This window comes from Gorilla gorilla, chromosome 8 (genome assembly GCF_029281585.2).
Source record: "Gorilla gorilla gorilla isolate KB3781 chromosome 8, NHGRI_mGorGor1-v2.1_pri, whole genome shotgun sequence".
Classification (NCBI taxonomy): domain Eukaryota; kingdom Metazoa; phylum Chordata; class Mammalia; order Primates; family Hominidae; genus Gorilla; species Gorilla gorilla.
The window spans coordinates 45,284,320-45,296,936 of record NC_073232.2 but is presented as its reverse complement, the minus strand read 5'-3'; the positions used below and the strand labels follow the sequence as shown (position 1 = coordinate 45,296,936).

Genomic DNA, 12,617 nt, shown 5'->3' with positions numbered 1-12,617 from the left:
AGGCTGGAGTGCAGTGGTGCAATCTCTGCTCACTGAAACCTCCACCTCTGGGGTTCAAGTGATTCTTATGCTTTAGCCTCTGGAGTAGCTGAGGTCACAGGCGCGCGCCACTGTGACTCGGTAATTTTTGTGTTTTTAGTAGAGACGGCGTTTCCCATGTTGGGCAGGCTGGTCTCAAACTCCTGACCTCAGGTGATCTGCCTGCCTTGGCCTCCCAAAGTGCTGGGATTACAGGCATGAGCCACTGTGCCTGGCCTATTCATTTTCTTAATTGTGGTGATGGTTATATATATCTCAAAGCTTATCAAAATGCACACTTTAAATATTTGCAATTGTAGCCTAGTCAACATGGTGAAACCCCGTCTCTGCAAAAAATATAAAAATTAGTCGGGCGTGGTGGTGCGTGCCTGTAGTCCCAGCAACTCCAGGGGCTGAGGCAGGAGGATCGCTTGAGCCTAGGAGGTAGAGGTTGCAGTGAGCTGAGATCATGTCACTGCATTCCAGCCTGGGTGACAGAGTGAGACCCTGCCTCAAAAAAAAAAAAAAAAGAAAATATTCACAGTTGTGTGTTGATTATACCTTACTAAAGCTGTAAAAATGAAATTAAATGTAATGAACTTTAGAACTATAAAACTTGGCTAGGCACAGTGGCTCATGCCTGTAATCCCAGCACTTTGAGAGGGTGAAGCAGGAGGATTGCTTGAGCCCAGGACTTCGAGACCAGCCTGGGCAACATGGTGACACAGCATCTCCACAAAAACTACAAAAATTACCCAAGTGTGGAGGCAAGCACCTGTAGTTTCAGCTACTCAGGAGGCTGAAGTGGGAGGATAGCTTGGGCCCAAGAGATTAAGGCTACAATGAGCCATGATCGTGCCATTGCACTCCAGCCTGGGTGACAGAGTGAGACTCTGTCTCAAAAAAATTATATCTATATATATCTTATTTGAAATTCATAAAACTAATGTGTAAAAAATTTAAATAAACTTTGATGTTCTTTGTAAGTTTGTAGCATTTATACTTCTGAAATAGAAGTATACTTAATAGAACATACTTCTATTAGAGCTTAAAAGTGCTTTAAAACTTTTAAGGATATCAGTCTTGTAGGTCTATAGCCTCAGGGGCCCTGGGGTGGGACCCGGGAATCCTTGCTCTTTCAAAGAGTAAGGTGGGAAACAGCATAATCTCTTCTCTCTCTCCATCTCTCTCTCTGTCTTTCTCTCTCCCTCTCTTTAGCTCTCTGGCTTTTCACAAACCCATGAGATAGGTATTTCTAAAGATGAGGGATCGGAGGCTCAGAGAGGCTCCGTGACTTGCCCCAGGTCACACAGCTCATTAACAACGGTGCTGGGATTGGAGTGCAGGCAGTCTGACTCCAAAGCCCACACAGGCAGGGGCTGGGGGCACTTACATCATCTCAAACTCCCCAGTCCCTGTTCCTTGTCGGCCACTGATCGCAGAGCTCTCAAGAGCCCCAGGCTGGTGCATTCCCCACTAACATCAAAGGGCCCCAGGCTTCAAAGGCAGGTGAGGAAGATGCACATACCCCATACCTGGCTGAGTATGCAGGGAAGCCTGGGAGAGCTAATACGATTAAGCAGAGACCCAGTGGGGCCGGAAGTAGCTTCCCTGAGTAGATCATTCACTGGAAGTGGCTTGCATACATTCTCACCCACCAACCACCCTCAGAGTCTTTCATTCTAGGGCTACTAGCAAAACCTCTGGACACTTGGGAATTAGGACAGCAGTGGGGGCTGTGCCAAGTGTGTGTCCATCCCATAAATGGACAAATTTGTTTGAAGCCAATTGTTACCAAATTTGTGCCAGGCATGGTGCTGAGTGCTTCAGACTTGTCTCATTTTTATTCTGAAATTAGGTATAGGGTAACTGTGTTAAATGCATGACTCCAAGGAGCTCCTTTGATGTTGCATTCTGTAGGTATAATTATTCCCATTTTACTGATGAGAAAATGAAGGCTTGGAATACCTGCCCAAGGTCAAGTTGGTACTAAGTGGCTAGAATTGGTACCCAGGACTATTTTGATTCTAAACTCCATTCCCTGCCTTGGCCATCAGGAGGGACAAACAGCTAAGACACCAGCATGTTCTCCTGGCCCTTTCCCTTTACTCTGGGTGTCAGGAGTGTCAGGGGTGGCAGGAGTGATCTGTGCCTGCTTGCCCACAGATCACCCCACATATCTTTAGGGAATGGGAAATGGGCAATCGAAAGCTGAGATCATCTCCTCATGATTCGAGATGTTACAAAACTACAAGGCCTCCCCGACCTTCTCCCATTGCTCCCATGTTCATGCCCCCATCCCCCAATCATTCTCCCACCAACCTGCGCTGCAAACACTCCCTGACCAAGGCTGCTGTTTCAGAGCCAGAAAGCGCTGGGGTTATGAGGAGTGAGGGAGGCTCCAAGCGCAGGGCCACTTCCCCCCAGCTCCTGTCTTGGCCACACCAGCCTCCCTCCCAGGGGCGTTTCCAGCCCAACCGTTCCAGCCTATTCTTGCCTACTCCCGCCCTCCCACCCCACCCCTCAGCTCCGTTTTTCTGTCCTCTCTGTCCCTGTCCGACCTTTCCTTCCCCACTGGAAGATCTAAGGTCACATACCCTTTCTCTGCCTGTACCTGCCTCAGGTCCTGAGCTGCCCCATCAGGGATGGTGGGGTCAGTAACAAAAATTTGGAGGGACCCACCCTGCTGGGAAAATCGTCCTTGATGGGAAAGTGCAGCCAAGGAAACTCCCTGAGGGCAGAGGTGGGGGAGCAGGAGGGTTGTTTAAATCAGTACCAGTTAGGCTGGGGTATGGGGGGCAGCACACCTAGGTCCTGCTCCCAGCTCAACCCTGACCAGCACATGACCTTATTGAGCCTCAGTTTCCACATCTAGGATGATTCCTAGCCCTGTCTCCGCACTTGATTGTCCTATGCTTGGTGGAGCTCTGAGGCCAGCGGGCGGAAGTGTCTCCTAACATTCAGGGCCTGCACAGTTTCTTCTCCCTCTCCTCTACCCACTCTTTGATGAAATGCAGCCAATTCCCGCACACCCCCCTGCCTCCCTCCCCTGCCTGCTTAGTTCTTATGCATTGTGCTATTGTGCTTTTTTTGTTTTGTTTTGTTTTCAGATGGAGTTTCACTCTTGTTGCCCAGGCTGGAGTGCAATGTCGCTGTCTCGGCTCACTGCAAACTCCACTTCCTGAGTTCAACCGATTCTCCTGCCTCAGCCTCCCAAGTAGCTGGGATTACAGGCGCCTGCCACCACATCGGCTAATTTTTGTATTTTTAGTAGAGACAGGGTTTCACCATGTTGGCCAGGCTGGTCTGGTCTTGAACTCCTGATCTCAGGTGATCCACCCACCTCGGCCTCCCAAAGTGCTGGGATTACAGGCGTGAGCCACCGTGCCCATCCCGTATTGTGCTTTTTAAACACAAAATGAATGCCTATTCGCTGTAGAAAATTTGCAGACTATATAACGGTATATACAGGAAGAGAAAAATCCCCTGTAACCCCATGATCTAGATATAACCATGGTTAATATTTTGGGGGTACATTCTTCCTGTCCCCTGCACTTAGGTATTTATGTGCACATGCATTTATGTGCACTTAGAAGATTCACACCATGTGAACTGTTCTGTAAACTACTTCTTTTATGAAACCAGAACATCTTTCCGGGCCATAAAGTATCCTCTCCACTACCATTTAAAAATAAACGTAGGCTGGGTGTGGTGGCTCATGTCTGTAATCTCAGCACTTTGGGAGGCCAAGGCAGGCAGATTGTTTGAGCCCAGGAGTTCGAGACCAGCCTGGCCATCATGGTGAAACCTCGTCTCTACTAACAATACAATAATTAGCCAAGTGTGGTGGCAGACACCTGTAATCCCAGCTACTCAGAAGACTGAGGCAGGAGAATCGCTTGAACCCGGGAGGCGGAGGTTGCAGTGAGCCGAGTTCTCGCTACTGCTCTCCAGCGTGGGCGACAGAGGGAGACTCCGCCTAAAAAAAAAAAAAAAAAAGTTGCTTAATTCTTTAGGCCTCCTCCTCCAGGAAGCCAGCCTGGAGGATTTCTCCAGCCCAGTCAGCCTCTCTCAGGGTCCTTACACCATGTTCCCTGTTATCCACCTTCTCTTAGACTGTGAGCTTCCAGGGGACAGAAGCCCCCTCTGGACCCTTTCACTCAGTGCCCGGTGTACGTAATAGATGTTTAATAAATGAGGCTGGAAAGGGTACTTTTCTTGATTGCTGTCAGCAGGAGAAGGCTGAGGCAGAGGAAAAGAGCACTGGACTTGGAGTCGGCGTGCCTGCCTGCCTGCCTCTAGCTTCGCATTCTTGTTTGCAGCGAAGGGGCATAGTGGTCTGTGCGGCGCGGTGCCCAGTCCCGCCCGCCCCGCCGCGCCTGGCCGGGCGCCTGGCACAGCCCAGGCACTCAGCGGAGGCCCCAGGCATGGCAGGACCTACGGAGCCCGGTGAGGTGAGCGCGCCAGGCCGGCCGGCTGGGCTGGAGGCAGAGGCCCAGGCGCCCGCCCTCGTGGGAAAGCGCGCGGAGGGCGACCCGGGTGAGTCAGCCGAAGAGCAGACGGGCTGCGGAGCAAGAGGACCGAGGCTGGAGGCGGCAGTGAGTGTTCCCGCCGGGCGGGTGGCGTTGTCGCCGCCAAAGGGGACCCGCCCCTCTCCCCTGTTCCCCGCACTGCGGGTCCCGCCGCCGGGGCCCGGACAAGAGCCAAACGAGACTGAGACGCTCCGGCGCGAGCTCCTGCCCAGGCCCCGTGGTCGGGCGGGGTGGGGGTTACCCAGGGCTCTGCCCTCAGCGGGATGTGTCCCCTCCCATCTGTCCCGTCCCCTCGCTGGGCTTCTGTCCAGTGGCCTCATTCTCTTGCTGCTGGTGGGAAGGGTGGGATGTGCCTGCTTGGTAAATTGTGGGGCGCCACCAAACGCGGGGGGCCCCCATTTGGTGCCAGGCGAGGCCTGGTGCGTGGGCAGGAGAGTCAGGATGGGCCCCGCACACCATCACCGCCTTACCACGGTGCTGCACTGCTAAACCAAGGGATTACTGCTGTTCCTGGGCTCAGGGAGAGAGCGGCTCCCCCACCTTTATCCCCCGCCATCCTCCCACCCACTGCTTCACCCTTCCCCCATCCCACCCCACCCCACTCCAAGCTCCAGGGAGCCCAGTTTATAAGAGCCACTGCCACCGTTTGTCCATCGCTCACGGGGACGCTGCTTTGTGATAAACATTTTGCACAGTTACCTCAGTTAGCCCTCCCGCTGGCACTATACTGACGGCTCCCTTTTCGGATGAGGAACCGGGGCTCGGAGAGGTGAAGTCACTTCTTCAAGGTCACTGCAGTCAGAGGCGGAGATGCCCTGAGGCTAATTTAAGCTTAAGTTTCACACCCTTGCAAGGCCCGGACCTAATTTTTGCATTTGTATTTTTGTATTCTTTTCCTTTAAAAGCCCCCTCCCCCGACAGTAGGAGGGTCAAGCCCTTTCAAAATGGATCTCTCTGACCGTGCCTGGTCTGTCTGCTGTCCTTTGTGGCACTGCCTCGGATGGGTGGGGATGGGGGGTTGCTGGGGCTGGGCAGTGCCAACTGGCATGGAGGGAAGGACGTCCAGATTTGGTCAAGGGGCCCACATGACCTTTGCATGAGTCTTGGCAGACTCCAAACAGCCTGCTGTGTGCGGAGCCAGCTTAGGCAGAGCTCCCCCCATTGTGACGTTGGGATCTTCTCTAGGACTCAGCTGTCCTCATCTGAGTTAGGGGTGGTTATTATGGGGTAACTGCAGACACGAGCTGAAAGTGGAAGGAACAGAGGCTGGAAAGCTCGGAGCCCTGCCTGTCCTCCGTTCCCCCACGTACTCCCCCTCAGCCACCCCATAGGTGAACGCCACTCTGCCCTGTGCCCTCATCTTCACAGCCAGCCCTCTCTCCTCCAGCTGCCGCACCTTCTCCACAGCAGTTGTCCGTGGTGCCGTCTCCCTGCACTCCCCGCTTCACGGTCACCCTTCACCCCGTTCCATTGTGTGCCTCCTGCCTCCACCCACCATGGCGTCTGCCCTGGCTTGGGTTGTGTAGGAGAGACTCCGTGTTACCAAATTGGCTCCAGCCCTGCCTGGCCGCACAGCAGCCTTTGACACGGTTGAAATGCTCCCCACCTCTTAGCTTTCGTGCGGCTAAGCTTCCCTTCCGCCGTCTGGGCCCCTGCTCAGTCCTCTTTGTCTTCTGAGCCTCTTCCCCCTGCCCCAGGCCTCTCCTCCCCTCGGCCCGCCCTCCAAGGCTGTGCTTCGACTTCTCTTCTCCCCTGCCGTTACCTGCCTCTCCTGGAGGGTCTCACCCATCCTGGGGCTTAAAAGGCGCCAATGCCCATGGTGCCCGGCCTTTGTCTACCCCAGACCAGTCCTCAGAACTCTGGACCCCTGCACCCACCGGCCTACCCGTGCGTCTCCCGTGGGCTCCCTCACAGTCATCTCCGGCTCCATTCATCAAGACTGAACTCCTCTGCGCCTTCTCCAGCGTTCTGTCTGCAGCCAAGCCCCTGATTCCTGATTCCTTCCTCCCTCAACACCACAACATCCAACCTCATACCAGCCCTGTGGATCCCACTTTCAAAATGGCTCTCTAGAATCCACCTGCTCCTCCCCATCTCTTCTGTCACCACCTGGTCTCAGCCACCATCATCTCTCTCCTGGACAACTGTGGAGGCCTCCCTGCCTCCACCCTGGCCCCCCAGAATCCACTCCTCTCAGGAGCTACTGTGCTAGATGGGATGGCATCACTCCCCTCACCGAAACCCTTCAGTGCCTCTCATTGCCTGTAGGATGAAATATAAGCTCCAGGCTGGGCCAGGTGGCTCACGCCTGTAATCTCAGCACTTTGGGAGGCCGAGGCGGGCAGATCACCTGAGGTCAGGAGTTCAAGACCAGCCTGGCCAACGTGGAGAACCCCGTCTCTACTAAAAATACAAAAATTAGCCGGGCGTGGTGGCATGCGCCTGTAATCCCAGCTACTTGGGAGGCTGAGGCAGGAGAATCACTTGAACCCAAGAGGCAGAGGTTGCAGTGAGCTGAGATTGTGCCATTGCACTCCAGCCTGAGCAACAAGAGCAAAACTTCGTCTCAAAAAAAAGAAAAGAAAATACAAGCTCCAGAACCCCGGCCTGCGGGCCTCAGCCCTCTGGCTCATTGCTGTGCAGCTGCAGCAACCTTCTTTCCGCTTCTAGAGTGTGACGTGAGTGTTCCCATTGCAGGGCCTTTGCCCCTGCTGTCTCCTCTGGCTGGAATGCCCTTTCTCCCACTCTTTGCCTGGCACACATCTAATTAGCCTTCAAGTCTTAGCTTAAGGGATGACCTCCTTGGAGAGGCCTTCCCCACGAACCGCTGTCACACTCCCTAGGAGTACCCCAAGTACTTACTGTCAGCTGGAATTATGTCTTTATTTCTGGGGCTATGGGTTAATGTCTGCCACCCCCACCAGACTGCAAGCTCCATGGGGCTGTCTGGTTTACTGTCTGTGTTGCTCTGCCTCTCCCGTGCCTAGCACGGTGCCAGGCACACAGTCAGCACCCAGGAAACACGTGTGAAGGAAAGGTGTGGAGGCCCAGCTGCCAAAGTTGTCCTGCTGCCATCTGTCCAGCAGGTGGCCTCCCAGACCAGAGCTTCACCTCTGTAGATGGGTACCCATAGCAGTCCTCAGATTCCGGAACAGCTCCTATGCAAATCCCGGGGCCCCCACTTGAGATCCACATGGCAGATGTGGGAGCCAGGCCATGCCCTCTTTTGTCTTCAGTCCCAGAAAGCCCTTGGCACTTGCTTTTTTGAGATTTACGACTTGGCATTGTGATTTTTTTGTTTTTTGTTTTTGTTTTCATTTTTGAGGCAGGGTCTCGCTCTGTCACCCAGGCTGGAGTGCAATGGCACAATCATGACTAATTGCAGCCTCAACCTCCCTGGCTCAAGCCATCCTCCCGCCTCAGCCTCCCGAGTAGCTGGGACTACAGGCATGTGCCATCATGCCCGGCATATTTTTGTATTATTTGTAGAGATGGAGTTTCACCATGTTGCCCAGGCTGGTCTCAAACTCCTGACCTTGAGCGATCCGCCCACCTCAGCTTCCCATAGTGCTGGGACTGCAGGTGTGAGCCACCACCCTCGGCTTGGCATCATGATTATCTACCTGCATGTCCTACAAGGAGACTAGGGGCAACTGAAGCCAGAGACCTGATCTAACCTGTCTCTTTTTCCTTGCTTGTGCAGAGCTCAGAAAACAAATGACTAGTAGGGAAACTGAGTGACTCAGTCAGTGGAGAGACTGCTCCTGGAAGTTAACATTAAGGCTTTGGAGCCCCATTCCTGGGTTCTACTCCCGGCTCTGGGGCTTCCTAGTTGTGAGGCTTAGGCGAGTTTCTTAACTAATCTATGCCTCCCCTGTAAAGTGGGAATACTACGTGCCTCACAGGATTGTTGTGAGACTTGAATGAGGAAATACATGAAAAGTCTTTTTTTTCTGGTGCCTGGCATGTAATCAATGCTCAGTAAATGGGAGCTTTTATCATTGAACAATTCTTTACCCCCTACTGGAAGTCCAGTCTCAGCTGGGGAGAGGCTGCCTACTGTTGCACTGGGCACAATTGTGCATGCTTGTGCAGGGCATGCACACACATATGCAGGAACAACACACAACTCTCCCAGCTGTGGCGTGAGCTGGCCAAGGTGCCTCCCTTGCCAGAACAGGGGAGCCTGGAAGATGCCTTGTGCCCCCCTGGCACTGTGCCTCCTGTGCCCAGTGCCATTGGCTTGGCAAGACAGGTTGCCATGGCAGCAGGTGACTGGGCCTGCAGGCGGGGACAGTGGGTAGCCTTGGCTGAGCTCTCTGGTTTTTTAGAAGGGGGTGGCTTGCTGCCAAGGCACAGGCTTTCCTGTTACTTGGCTGCATCCATGGCCACACCCAGGAGCCCCTGTGGGCTCCCAGCCCTGGGAACTGGGAGACTGAGCCAGCCACTCACTCTGGGCATTCCCCCAGGCCTGGGGACATGCCCCATTGTCCCTCACTCACATTCCACTGGAAAGATCTGGCGTGGGTCTTTTTCCTCTACCCCGTGGTGAACTCCTGGAGAGTTCAGATTGCACCCAGCACATTGTAGGTCTCTCTCGAATGTTTGTGGGGTGAATCAAAAAACAAAAAATGTGCCGGTCACAGTGGCTCACGCCTGTAATCCCGGCACTTTGGGAGGCCAAGGCGGGCAGATCACAAGGTCAGGAGATCAAGACCATCCTGGCTAACACGGTGAAAACCCATCTCTACTAAAAATACAAAAAATTAGCCGGGCATGGTGGCAGGCGCCTGTAGTCCCAGCTACCAGCTACGGGGAGGCTGAGGCAGGAGAATGGTGTGAACCCGGGAGGCGGGAGCCGAGATCGTGCCACTGCACTCCAGCCTGGGTGACAGAGCGAGACTCCATCTCAAAAAAAAAAAAAAAGAAAAAAGAACAGGTAAAGCAGGTAGAATTATGACTTTACTCTCCTCTCACCACCTAGAGGAGAAAAGGTGGTGAGAGGAGCGTAAAGTCTCCAGACATAATTCTACCTGCTCTAGAGATTAATATCTAATTAATAATATTACTTTAGTACCCACTATGTGCCAGACATTGCTCTAGGTGAAGCCAAGATTTGAACCCAGATGGATACATTCCTGCTGTCATGGAGCTAATATCCTAGTGGAGGGAGACAGACAATAAACAAACAGGCAAAAAAAAACCAGGAAAACATCAGATAAGGACTACAGGTGCTATGCTGAGAATTACAATAGGGGGATGCAGTAGGGAGGAACTGAGTGGCCACTTCAGATGTGGGGACAGGGAAGGCCTCTCCAAGGAGGAAACATTTAAGCAAAGACCTAATTGGAAGAAAGGAAGATCTGGACGGGGAGCCTTCTAGGAATATGGACAAGCTGGTTCAGAGGCCCTGAGGACAGACCACACTTGACCAGTGTGGAAAGAAGTGAGGTTGAACTTAGTAGGTGAAGGGGATGACGAAGATACACATACAGTAAAGTGTACTAATCCTAAAGTTACAACTTGATGAGTTTTCACGCATGCATTTGTCCACGTAACCCCTATCCAGATCAAGCTGTAGCACCCCAGAAAGTTCCCTCGGGCCCCTCCCAGTCAGTGTTGCCCCTCACCCACGGGCTGCTCTTCTGGCCTTGATGATTGTCATAGGCTAATTTTGCCTGTCCCTGGACTTCATATAAATGATGAGATCTTATTCTGTATTCTTGTTTGTATCTGGCTTTTTTTTTTTTTTTTTTTTGAGACAGAGTTTCACTCTTGTTGCCTAGGCTGGAGTGCCGTGGCACAATCTTGGCTCACTGCAACCTCTACCTCCCGGGTTCAAGCAATTCTTCCACCTCAGCCTCCTGAGTAGCTGGGATTACAGGTGTGTGCCACCATGCCCAGCTAATTTTTTTGTATTTTCAGTTGAGATGGGGTTTCACCATGTTGGCCAGGCTGGTCTCGAACTCCTGACCTCAGGTGATCCATCCACCTTGGCCTCCCAAAGTACTGGGAATACACGCATGAGCCACCGCACCCAGCCTGGCTTCTTTCACTCATCATTAGGTCTATGATGTTCATCCATGATGTTGCTTTGTATGGGTAGTTCACTCATTTCAGTTGCTGGGGTATTCCAGGCTAAAACTGTACCTCCTTTTTTTTTTTTTTTTTTTTGAGATGGAGTCTTGCTCTGTCGCCCAGGCTGGAGTGCAGTGGTGCAGTCTCTGCTCATTGCAGTCTCTGCCTCCCGGGTTCAAGCTATTCTCCTGCTTCAGCCTCCCGAGCAGCTGGGATTACAGGCACATACCACCACGCCTGGCTAATTTTTTTGTAATTTTAGTAGAGATGGGGTTTCACCATGTTGGCCAGGCTGGTCTCAAACTCCTGGCCTCAGGAGATCCACCCATTTTGGCCTTCCAAAGTGCTGGGATTACAGGAGTGAGCCGCCATGCCGGCCTCTACGTACACTTTTATGTATGTATGTATGTATGTATGTATGTATGTATGTATGTATGTATGTTTGAGATGGAGTCTCGCTCTGTTGCCCAGGCTGGAGTGCAGTGGCATGATCTCGGCTCACTGCAAGCTCCACCTCCCGGGTTCACATCATTCTCCTGCCTCAGCCTCCCAAGTAGCTGGGACTACAGGCACCCACCACCATGCCCAGCTAATTTTTTGTATTTTTAGTAAAGGTGGGGTTTCACCATGTTAGCCAGGATGGTCTCGATCTCCTGACCTCGTGATCCGCCCGCCTCTGCCTCCCAAAGTGCTGGGATTACAGGCGTGAGCCACCGCGCCCGGCCTTTACATACACTTTTAAGTAGCTTATATATGCTGGTGAAAGGTCCCCTGGTTCTCTTCCATTTTACAGGTGGGGAAACTGAGGCTCAGAGAAGGGAATAGACTTATCCCTGGTTACTCAGGCAGTTAGTGGCTGACAGTGGTACTGCTGACTCTGTAGAAGGCAGAGGCCCTGGGTTCCAGGGAGGGAGGAGGAGAGAATGAGTATTTACTGAGCACCTACTATATATCAGGTCCTCCATAAGTATTATGTCATTTGCCGTCATCCTCAAAATAACCCTGCCAATTAGGCGTGATTATGTTAGTTTTACAGGTGAGGGGCCTGAGTCTAAGAAACATATTTACAGAGTGGAGTCAGGACTCAGGCGGGCCAATCTGACTCCAAAGCCTGACACCCTCCAAGACATCACGCTGCCACTCAGGGAGGGGTGAAGTCTCCATACGCCAAGGCTGCACAGGCTGAATGCAGAACTCACAGGTGAATGAAGAGCTTGAGGGGGCTTGTTGGATTAGGCTGGTCCCTCCTCAGGATGGAGGACAGCAGGGAGAAAGGTCCTGGTCTTCTGCTTTGAACCCCTGCCAGGGTCCCACAGACATTTACCCCCTGAGGCCCCAGTTTCGTGGTTAACTTGCTGTTAACCTTGGGCCAGGTACTCCCTCTCTGGCTCCTTTTAGCTCTGCTCTTCTGAGTGGGGTTTGGACTGGGAGTCTCTTGGCCTTCACTGTTCTGATCCTGACTGGGAGTCTCTTGGCCTTCACTGTTCTGATCCTGCCCCATGCCCCAGGGCTGTCACCGGGGAGGCTGGAGGGGAGAGGGGCTTTGGGACCTCCAGGGTCTCTACCTCCTCCACATGCTGGTCTTCCTGATTCAGAGCTGGATCTCAGGCCCCCTTGGGACTTTGTGAGGAGGCCTTTTGTTGGAGGAGGACAATTATTTTCTCACATTCAGGGGGTTGTCTTTTAAAAAAAATTGTGGTAAAATATACATAACATAAAGTTTGCAATTTTAACCCTTTTTTTTTTCTTTTTGAGACAGAGTCTCACTCTGTCGCTCAGGCTGGAGTGTAGTGGCGCGATCTCAGCTCACTGCAACCTCTGCCTCCTAGGTTCAAGCGATTCTCCTTTCTCAGCCTCTGAGTAGTTGGGATTATAGGTGCCCGCCACCATGCCTGGCTAATTTTTGTATTTTTAGTAGAGAAGGGGTTTCACCATGTTGGCTAGGCTGCTCTTGAACTCCTGACTTCGTGATCTGTCCACCTCAGCTTC

At 52.6% G+C, this 12,617-nt stretch overlaps 1 protein-coding gene across 2 annotated transcripts in view; it reads left to right on the top strand.

Moving 5' to 3' along the window:
• Window positions 1-4,079: 4,079 nt before the first annotated feature.
• Window positions 4,080-12,617, top strand: part of PALD1 (phosphatase domain containing paladin 1) — a 116,952-nt gene continuing 108,414 nt past the window's right edge. The window contains exon 1 of one of the 2 annotated variants that reach the window (XM_063710024.1): window positions 4,080-4,616. The gene's annotated coding sequence lies outside the window, so the exon portion shown is untranslated. The remainder of the gene's footprint in view (window positions 4,617-12,617) is intronic. The other variant, XM_055353536.2, reaches the window with a different exon arrangement.